The sequence below is a fragment of the Pyxicephalus adspersus genome, chromosome 11 (genome assembly GCF_032062135.1).
Source record: "Pyxicephalus adspersus chromosome 11, UCB_Pads_2.0, whole genome shotgun sequence".
In the NCBI taxonomy this organism is placed as follows: Eukaryota; Metazoa; Chordata; class Amphibia; order Anura; family Pyxicephalidae; genus Pyxicephalus; species Pyxicephalus adspersus.
This window is the reverse complement of record NC_092868.1, coordinates 17,074,702-17,085,131: the sequence shown is the minus strand read 5'-3', so window position 1 is coordinate 17,085,131 and position 10,430 is coordinate 17,074,702. Positions and strand designations below refer to the sequence as shown.

Sequence of the window (10,430 nt, the reverse complement as noted above, 5' to 3'; positions counted from 1 at the left end):
CAGACTACCGAGAGAGGAGGTGTACAGAAAAAAGAGAACCAGTCCAAGGACTGACCCTTGGGGAACACCAACAGGGAGGAGAGTGGGTGAGGAGGAGTTACCATTGAAAGGAGCGGTCAGACAAATAGGAAGCAAACCAAGAGAGAGCAGTGTCACTGATACAAATGGAGCGCATAATTTGTATTAGAATGGGGTGATCAACAGTGTCAAAAGCAGAGGAAAGCTCAAGGAGAAGGGAAAAGTTGCCTTGAGACTTAGTTCTGATGAGGTCATTGGCCACTTTAGTAAGGCCTGTTTCAGTGGAATGGGCAGCTCTAAAACCAGACTAGTAGGGGGTCAAGGAGAGAGTTGGTGCTCAGGTAATCGGTGAGTCTTTTGTAGATTCAAAAGGCGTTCAAGAAGTTTAGGGACATATGGGAGAAGGGAGATAGGACGGTAGTTAGAGGGTAGGGAGGGGTCAGTGAGGGTTTCTTTAGGATGGGGAGAATTATGGCATGTTTGAAAGCTGAGGGGTATTTACCAGTAGAAAGGGAGAGATTGAACAGATTGGTCAGGGCAGGGGCCAGGGTGGAGGAATGGGCACGGAGTAGATCAGAGGGAATTGGGTCAAGCGGACAGGTAGTAGATGGAGATGCTGAGGGAGGTCAGTGATGATTTACAGCTGGAAGGGGTGGGTATAGTTGGAGTGGCTCGGTGAGCAATGACATCATGTCTGATTTTGTCTATTTTATCTCTTAAGTAGGTGGCAATGTCTTGGGCAGAGAAGGAAGTTGTGGGGGGAGCAGGTGTGTGGTTTAGGAGGGAGTCAATTGTTGAGAAGAGGTTGCGTGGGTTGGAAGCTTGGGAGGAAATGACTGCGGAGAAAAATATTTGCTTGGTGACAGTGAGCTCTGTGTTAAAGCTTTGTAGCTTGGCTTTGGCAGGGCGGTGGTAGCGGAGAGTGGCAGGGGCTACTTTATCCATAGCGAAGGAAAGAGAGTGATTTAACATGGTGGCAGCATCATCTGGGGAGTTGATTTTGGAGAGGGCGGGGGTTAGGGATACAAGGCAGTTTGAGAAAGGGTTGTGGTCAAGGTTACGGATATCCCTCTGCCATTGACCAGGTCTGGGATGTGGCAAGGGAGGGCAAGAGTTCGATAGGTTGAAGGTGATAAGGTTGTGATCAGAAAGGGGAAATGGTGAGTTGTCAAGGAGGGTGAGGTTGCAGAGTTTAGAAAATACCAACTTCAGGGGGGCGGTAGACAACAGCAACAATGAGGGGTAAGGGGCTAAAGAGATGGACAGGGTGGACTTTAAAAGAGGTGAAAATGAGAGAGGGTGGGGTAAGAAGGACTCTGTATGTACAGTTAGGTGAGAGAAGGAGACCCACACCACCCCCCACTTTGTTGCCAGGTCCAGGGGTATGTGTAAAATGCAGGCTTTCATAGGAGAGAGCAGCAGCTGAGGCAGAGTCAGAGGAGGAAAGCCAAGTTTCAGTGGGAGCCAGAAAGTTCAAAGATTTAGAAAGGAGAAGGTTGTGTATTTATCAGGACTCTGTTGCAGTAACCCCTACAACGGAGTTCCTACTGTGGCCACAATAGAGAAAAAGGCCCTCCCTACTGAAATAATTTTTTTTTTTTAAATAAAAAGAATACATGATTCAGGAATTAAGGTTGGGACGTTCCACTTTTGTGAGTATATAGGATTATTAAAAACTGGAGATTATTTATTTTAAATGGAGCCCCAACACACTAATTGCTAACTGCCTTCATACTATATAGGAATCAGTGGGGGGGGGGGTTAATTTTTGCTTGGAGATTGGCTTTAAAAATCCAAGTATACATACTTAATAGAAACAATGAAAACAGTAGCACAAACAGCAACCCTTGTCCTACCTGTTGCAGTTTACTTTGTTAGGACTTCTTACATACCTATCAACTTTACCTGAAGTCTAGTCAGCACCTTAAAAGTACCCCCTACTCTCCCTTTCCTTTTCCGTGTAGTGTCCTTATAACTTTTTTTAATTGCATTGACACTGTACTACGTAACAGTTTTCCTAACTCATGTGATGTCATTACAGATGCTTTAAACAGTCTATTCTTGGAATCCTGGAGGAGTCCAAAGTCCCTGCCAGTCTCTGTGACCATTAACCAATCAAAAGCAGGGCATGTGTTCGTGCAGGGAGGACAGGGGCAGATATCATTACTGCTCTCGAAGCTCACCATAGTCACTCTGCTTATTTCTAGTTCTCATATTCTGTATATATGCTGTATTTTTATAGTGTGTAGGCAACCTTTTATCACCCGTATGCACTGAGGTCAGCATAACCATGGCTGAACTTTGGACAAACCTAAAACTTACTCCATATCTTCAACCACTTATGCTGAGCTCATCTCCCAGTTTTCATTAACATTTCTTATAGTGATGTGCCCTGTTCCCAACCAAGAAACCCTATGAGCACCCATGACTTATAAATACCATTTCAGGTCAAAAATCTTTGTTTAAATCTGCTAGAGAGTTAATCATTTATGTGTGGTACAGTTTTTTAAAAGCTTGCTCATATATAGTATTTTAGGTATGGCTAACAGACGGTCCATCTTCTAGGTATGAAGATAACTTAAGAAACCCTCACTTGACCCCTTCTTCCCTTCTAGCTACCATCATATCTCCTTTTTCCCATATGTTTCCAAGCTTTTTGAGTGCCTTGTCTACAAAAGACATGCCGATTACCCAAGCACCAACTCTCTCCTTCACCGTCTCTAGTCTAGTTTTCGAGCTGCCCATTGCACTGAAACAGCCCTTACTTAAGGCTGGGTCTACATGAACAGTTTTAAAAACACATATAAGACTTGTGTCCATTAATCTCTAGTGCTCTGTGATTGGCTGAGAAATAGGAAACCCTGATGACAGCTCAAGCATCATCAGGATTTCCCTTTCCCTAGCCAATCAGGAAGTGGAGCAATCAGCGGAGCATGATGTATCTGTAACACATACTACAGCTCCTCTAGGGCTGTGGGAGTAATCAGGGGAGCGGACCTGTCAGCATAGCAGAGCTCCGCTGATTGCTTTGCTCCCTGATTGGCTGAGGAAAGGGAAATCCTGATGATGCTTGAGCTGTCATCAGGATTTCCTATTTCTCAGCCAATCACAGACCACTAGAGATGAATGGGCACAAGTCTCCCCATTCAAATCTAGAGCTGAATGGCTGAGAAACGAAAAACTTCAGCCAATCACAAAGCACTAGAGGTGAATGGAAAGCCTTGTCCTCATTTAACCCCTAGTACCCGGGATCCCTCACTGTCAGGAGGATTCCCAGGGCTCTGCTCATGTCATGAATGCAGCCATGGACATCATCCTGTTATTAGGATAACCTGTAATAAAAATTTTTTATAAATTAATAAAATAATTTTACATTAAAGCCTCATCCAATTTTCTACACATATTTTAACCCTTTCAGGGAATGAGTAAGGGTTTTTATGTTCCCCTGTAGTCATTCCCCAGGGTGGGGTGGTGGGGATCTTGGAGACTCCTTATTAAAGGGAGCTTCCAGATTCCAAAGACCTGCTAAAAACGTTTATAAAAAGCTTAAAAGCGCTTGTAAAAGCCTCCGTTGAGTTCAATGGGAGTGTTTTCAAGCATTTTCTCACGTTTTTTGCGTTTTCCCGCAATTATCGAGCGTTAAAAATTTTTTAAACGTTGCAAACGTTTATGAGATAAAGCTCATAAACGTGCCTGAAGGAAACGTCCTGGTGTGGATTAGCTTATTGGAAAGCATGGGGACTTCAAACATGGGCTTTAAAAGCCTCAGGGTAAATGCTGGGGAAACAGTCCATTTAGACTAAGCCTAAGTGGCCAATGACCTCATCAGAGCTAAGTCTCAAGGCAACTTTTCCCTCCTCCTTCTCCTTGATCTTTCCTCTGCTTTTGACATTGTTGATCACCCTCTTCTAGAACAAATCACGTGCTCCATTGGTATCAGTGACACTGCTCTCTCTTGGTTTGCTTCCTATCTGTCTGACGGCTCCTTTCAAGTTTCTTTCAACAGTAATACCTCCTCCCTGTTGGTGTTCCCCAAGGATCAGTCCTTGGACCAGTTCCCTTTTCTCTGTACACCTCCTCTCTCGGTAGTCTCATATCCTCCTTTGGCTTACAGTACCATCTGTATGCTGATGACACTCAAATCTATCTGTCCACCCCTGACTTGTCTCCTTCAGTTCTGGATAAGGTCTCGTGCTGCCTGTCAGCCATCTCATCATGGATGTCTGACTGATTCCTGAAACCCAACCTGAATAAAACAGAACTCATCATCTTCCCCCCCTCAAATTACAAATTAACAACACTAATTACCAACACTAATTAACTAGTTAACAACACTGTTATATGTCCCTCCCTTCAGGCACGTTGTCTTGGTGTCACCTTTGATTCTGCCCTCTCATTTACCCCCCATATTCAGAACATTTCCAGGTCCTGTCACTTTCAAGACTTTTCTAGGGCTGCCCCGACCCTCTGGAATGGTCTCCCTAGTCCTTTTCGGCTTGCTCCTACTTTCTGCTCATTTAAAAGAGCATTTAAAACCCATTTTTTCAAACTTGCCTACCCATCTTCTTATGTCTTTTGAAACCGTCACTACAGGTACTTGCCACCACTAAATACCCCCCCCCCCCCTTGTGTGTTACTTCCCCCACCTCCTAGATTGTAAGCTCTTTGGAGCATGGTCCTCTCCTCCTGTGTCACTGTCTTTATTCGACTGTCATTTGCAACCTCTATTTAATGTACAGCACTGCGTAATATGTTGGCGCTATATAAATCCTGTTTATTAATATTAATAATAATAATAATAATGCAGATTAACCACATGGCCGTTAAACCCGACCTTGGTTCGGGGTAAAAACACTTGCAAAAAGTGTTAAACCCGAATTTTTCTCACCAGGTGGTTAAAAATGTAAACAAACGTTATATTGCAATCCAATTGTCATATGTTGTATGACAATCCGATTACAACTGAAAGAAAATACTTACCCGGTCCCCGCAGCTCCTCCAGCAGCAATAAAAAATTTGATATTGCTGCTGGCATCTGCAGTGAAATGTGAAGCACAATGCAGAAATCCTGCATTGTGCTTTGCATCTCTCTGGAGATGCAAGCAGCAGCAGCAGCGTCTCTGTCTCTGTGAGCAGGGCAGGGAAATCCCCCCTCACATCACCCCGGAGGATGAGTCAACTTCCGGGTGATGTGAGTGGTGATGTATGGAGGTGTGTCTGGGAGGGAAATTTAAAAGCAGGTTACAATGTAATCTGCTTTCAAATGGTTTTTACAGTACAAAAACACCACACAACATGAAATAAAAATAAAAGTACATTTTTAATTTTATTTTTTATTTTTAGATTACATTGTTGTCTATTATTTCATTATTTTTTTAACTTATTATTTATAATTATGTATTATATTATAATTTTTGATTATAATATAATAAATAAATATAATTATCATACCCGGGAGTTAATCCTAAGAATTACAAGCCCACAATATAAACAAAAATTTCTATGCAAAAAAAATAGGATAGGATTTTATTAAAAGTACATTTTTTTTTTTTTTACATGATTGTGTGTTTCAAACTTTTTTTTTATATTCATGATATCTACTAGAACCCTGTTCGGACATATTTCTGTAACTTACAGGTCTACAATTTAAAAAAAAATTTCTTGAAAAACAGTATACCGCTTTTGGTACAGAAATCTAGACATCAGTGTAACGCCCAGGTGGTTAAAGCTCACTGTCAAATGACAGGCACCAGAGTCCTATGAGAAAATCCTACCTTCAGAATGCGCACTACTGTCTGCATGCGCATCTCCTCTCTTTTCTATGAGATCTCAGTGTGAGCTCCCCAGAAAGTGGGCGTGTTGTATGGGCCTTAAAGATCAGCTGTGCTGCTCCCCGCCCACCTTGCGCTGTGAAACATTCACACCCCTAATACACCAGCAGATAAGAATCAAGGATCTTTTCTCATTTAGGTGGAACTAAAGTGAAAATAAAAAAAAGACACCTTCACTTGCACAGATACGTGACGTATATGCCACTCCATTCTCTTTAACAGTAGAGAAAAGGGAAATGTAAGATAAGTGGAGCATTCTTGTGAATAACCCGCCCACCAAAACTTCATCACTCCTACCATACCATGATGCCCTGTCACATATAAATGTCCGCCTAGGTATAGTGCTGTAGGTATAGTGAAATGTAGGATAAGTGGGGGACGCCCCCCCCCCCCCCCAACCAAAACTTCATCACTCCTACCATACCATGATGCCCTGTCACATATAAATGTCCGCCTAGGTATAGTGCTGTAGGTATAGTGAAATGTAGGATAAGTGGGGGACGCCCCCCCCCCCCCCCAACCAAAACTTCATCACTCCTACCATACCATGATGCCCTGTCACATATAAATGTCCCTTTATGTTCTTTGAACCCCAAATACTCGGGAATAGGGAGCTGTAGGTATATTAAAATATAGGTGCTAGTGGGGGACTCTTGTGGCTAACTACCCCAAAAAGCTTGTGACAGCAGGAGCACAACCAGTGGGAGCACGGATGGCTCTTCTCACACTGCTTACACAGGAGCTGCTGAGAATGGCAGAGCAATGTATGTAAGGCTTACACTTCCCTGGCATTCCCAGCAGCTTTTACACCTGACAGCACCCCAGCTTTCTTACACTACTCTGCTATTCTCAGCTAGTGTGCTGAGTTTTGGGACCACTGCTCTAAACCATTCACTTATTCTAACATTTTTCCTTATCCTTAAAATAATAAAGAAGGCAAAGAAAGCTTGGGGTTTGTCAGCAATCGTAGCTTATATTTTGTCACACTTACCTCTTCCCCTCTAAAGTGCAGGTATCTGTCTCCTGTGCATGCAGGCGGTCTGACTCCAACTCACTGGCCAATCAGGAAATAGCCTCCTAACCATCCTATTTAGCTAGCTCACACACTGCACTCAGTGTTTGTGCAATGTGTCTCCATTGTGCAGAGCCCCTTGTTTTGTTGCTTGGTGCCTAATTCAGTGTTTCCTCTGTCCAGCTCCTGCGTTAACCCCTCGTTGTCCAGTCTGTTGGTTCCCAGCCAACTTTCCAGTGCTGTTCCAGTGTTCCTGTCTGTCTGTGGATATCTGAGTCACCTGTGCCTCCTGTTGCTTCCAGTGTCTTCCTGTGCCCACAGTGGCCCCTGTATCACTGGTGTCTGACTCCTGGATCCCAGGCAATTGACCCCCGGCGTGTGACCTGACCTATCTTGCTTGCTGCCTGCCTCGACACAAAAACAAAAACAGCAAAATTATGTTCCTTACAACAGGTAAAGGCAGTGAGGCAAAACCATCCTAAGCGGACCATGGGCATCTGCAAAAACTTTTTATCTATACATGGTATGGGAGATTAGCTTCAAACACACTCGCTGCTGAGATGTAGTTTCAGACTGTAGTTCAATGTCAGGGTGCTTTGCCTACTTTTATTTAGAAGAAAACTCCACGATCTATGAGGGGATTATTGGCATTCACAGCATGACAAAAAAACACAAAATTCAGCCTCCTGGCTCTTTAACACTCTCTCCAGAGTTTCTGGCCTATCAAACCTAAACTGTGGGGGATTTTCTTTGAGTTCATAGGTTTCACACAGCCTTTCTTCCTAAGCCACACCTGACCTTAACTCCTCCCTGTCTCAAAGACAGGTTCCCTTTTATTCTGAGACAGGTGCTTACCAACTCTCCTGAATGTCTGGCCTGGAAGTGGAGTGTCTGGCCAACCCATTCCCTCCAGGACACTTCAGGCCTGGATCCCTATTAAAATGACACAAATGTGCAGCGACATAATTACACATTACACTATCCAGGACCTTTGATTCCCTTTCCAGGTGAAATGGACATACATTATGTCAAATGTCCTCTGAATTTGGCATCAGACATTTCCTTTTCTACAATATATGCATTACAAATCTATACTGTCTTCAGTCATTCATTTACAGCAATATGAAGATTGGGATTTTTATATTTATTTCAGCAACTTTGGTTATTGTCAGATTGTCAGTACTAAAGCCAGACACAGACAGGCAGTGGGAGACAGTCTGCTTATGTTCTCAGCAGTTTTGCCAGTCTGTTCCTGACATGAAAAGCATAACACTAAAGCGATGCATATAATATGGGGATCTCTGCCCTCCTGTGGAAGAAGTTTGTACTTCAACTATCCCAGAACACATTGCAGGGTGAGGTGGGGTTTAACTGTCATGCTGTTTACACAGCTACTTCCTGCTTGTTTTTTTTTTACAATGTTTTGTTTCGTAACTAAAAACAATGTGACGTATTTCACACTGAACATATGAATCATTCCAGACATCATCCGCAGTACAAGGTATATAATACGAAGGACGAGGAGGAAGCTATAGACATTTCTTGAAATCCGAGTCTTCTGGTAAGTTTTAAAAGTGTTGTTATGTAGATAATTGTAGCATAACAGACTTGGTGACTTCAAGGTTCCCCTTCGACATTAGATGATGGGCTCACACTCTGCCTACCAGATTGGGAAAAATTATCTAATGGGACACCATGGGATAAGTCATGCCTTGCGTTGAAGGTTATGTGTTTTGGGATGCAATGCTAGTTAATTCAAAATATTATTTTTGAACAAAAGTTTTGATTATCAGACTGTTTCTGAACTCCCAAGAAGAGAAGGAAAAAATCAATGTAATGTCCCACAGTCATTGCTGGCTGTCAGGGCTCAGGTAAAAAGTTTAAAGATGGATGCTTACAGTACCTCTTCATCTACCAACCGGGCATGCGCAGGAGCCCTTTCGTCAAAAGGGGAAAAAATTGCCGATCTTATGCATGCCTAGTGAGATCGGCAAGCTTTTTTTCCCAATCTACGTCACCTTGATCTTACCCCTGGGTCGGGGGATGTAGAAAGAAGAACCCGGCAGAAAAAGAGCAGTTTTAGTTTAATTCCTCTTTAAGGCTATGTACACATTCTAGATCATTTTCAGCTGAGAATGGATCATGATCATCTTAAGTGAAAATCTAGTGTGTGTACAGCAGTGCACCAATGTTGTTTAGCAATCTACCCTGCAGTAGAGGAAATATTCAATATTGTTGTTGATGTTCCACAATTATCGCTGCCTCCCAGGGATCAGGTGAGTAGTTTAAAGAGGGGTAGTTATCTTGTCATCTGCCAGTCTATGATCATACTAAGGCTTCATACACATAGTAGATATAAGTTGGCTTGACGCAAACAGTCATGATTGTCTCAGGCCAAAATCTAGTATTTGTGCAGTGGTTCCACCAACATTTTTTTATCAATCTACCATTGCTGCTACCATTTCCTATAGAGAAGTTCTCCATAGAACTAAGAGTACTCTGTGTACATCGCTTACATTCAGGTGGCACTGTAGGTGTTTTTGAAAGATTGTTTCCAACAACATAAATAAGACATCTGTACATAGCTTAAGGGGCACATTTACAAAGCAGATCAGCATCAGTGTTCTCCACAGCATTTTTTTCAGCTGGGTGGGGGAAAGCTGCAGCTCTTGTGTCAGTGTTCTACCTTCCCTTTATACTTTGTTCCTCCTTTCTTATGCCTGTCCCCTTAGTATGTCCAATTTTTACTTCTTCTTGTATTATCCTCCAACTGTACCTTCAGTCTGTACCAACATGGCTGTAAAAACTGAATTAGAGCCCCCTGCCCTCCCAAAAAACACACTCTTTTTCATTACATAAAAGAGAAAGTGACTCTTTTATATAATGTTAAATGTGTGGTCATGCTGTGATAGCAAAGGAGGGTGGGACAGCCAGTGTCCTCCTCTCATCACTGCCCAGCTCATGTTAGCAGATGAGGGCTGGACAGTCATTGTCCCATCCTCATCACTGCCCATATTCCCTAAAAAAAACTGCCTGTGAAATATATGTACAATGACGTCAACAGTGCTGTGTGTGTGAGAGGTGCTTAACATATTTTGCAGCCTAACAACTTACTGTGTTCAAATCTTCCTAATCCGTTAGTCATAATGACTTGAAATTGTCAGGGTACACAGAGGATCATCAAAGCTTCCAGTAACTTCTTTACTAAATTTTAAGATATGGGGGTCACAAGTTTAAAACTTTTGAGAAATAAACATTGGGGTTGCTGTTTTAAAAGCAAGAGCCTAGGGGCCCTAGAGTCTAGGGGCCCAAAATTGAAAATGCGAATTGGGGACTTCCAGCCCACTTACGTAGCACTGAGAAAATGGGCGAGGCCCCTAAATGTATACCTACCTTTCACAAAAATGTCATACTATGCTATCCTGTTTGCTTATCATCTTTTACCTGGGCTTCCCTGTTACACATAACAGTCCACTTCCCAACCTTGAACCCCAGTTTCTCCAGAACCAAGATGTGCAGGTAAATAAAAATGTAAATATAGGTGCAAGTGGGGGACATTTGGGGCTAAC

The 10,430-nt window shown here is 42.8% G+C and overlaps 1 protein-coding gene across 4 annotated transcripts in view; it reads left to right on the top strand.

The window, feature by feature from the left end:
* Positions 1 to 8,213: 8,213 nt before the first annotated feature.
* Positions 8,214 to 10,430, top strand: part of LENG9 (leukocyte receptor cluster member 9) — a 7,328-nt gene continuing 5,111 nt past the window's right edge. For 3 of the 4 annotated variants that reach the window (XM_072425425.1, XM_072425422.1, XM_072425424.1), the window contains exon 1: positions 8,215 to 8,422. The gene's annotated coding sequence lies outside the window, so the exon portion shown is untranslated. Of the gene's footprint in view, positions 8,423 to 10,430 lie in introns of all 4 variants that reach the window. The other variant, XM_072425423.1, reaches the window with a different exon arrangement.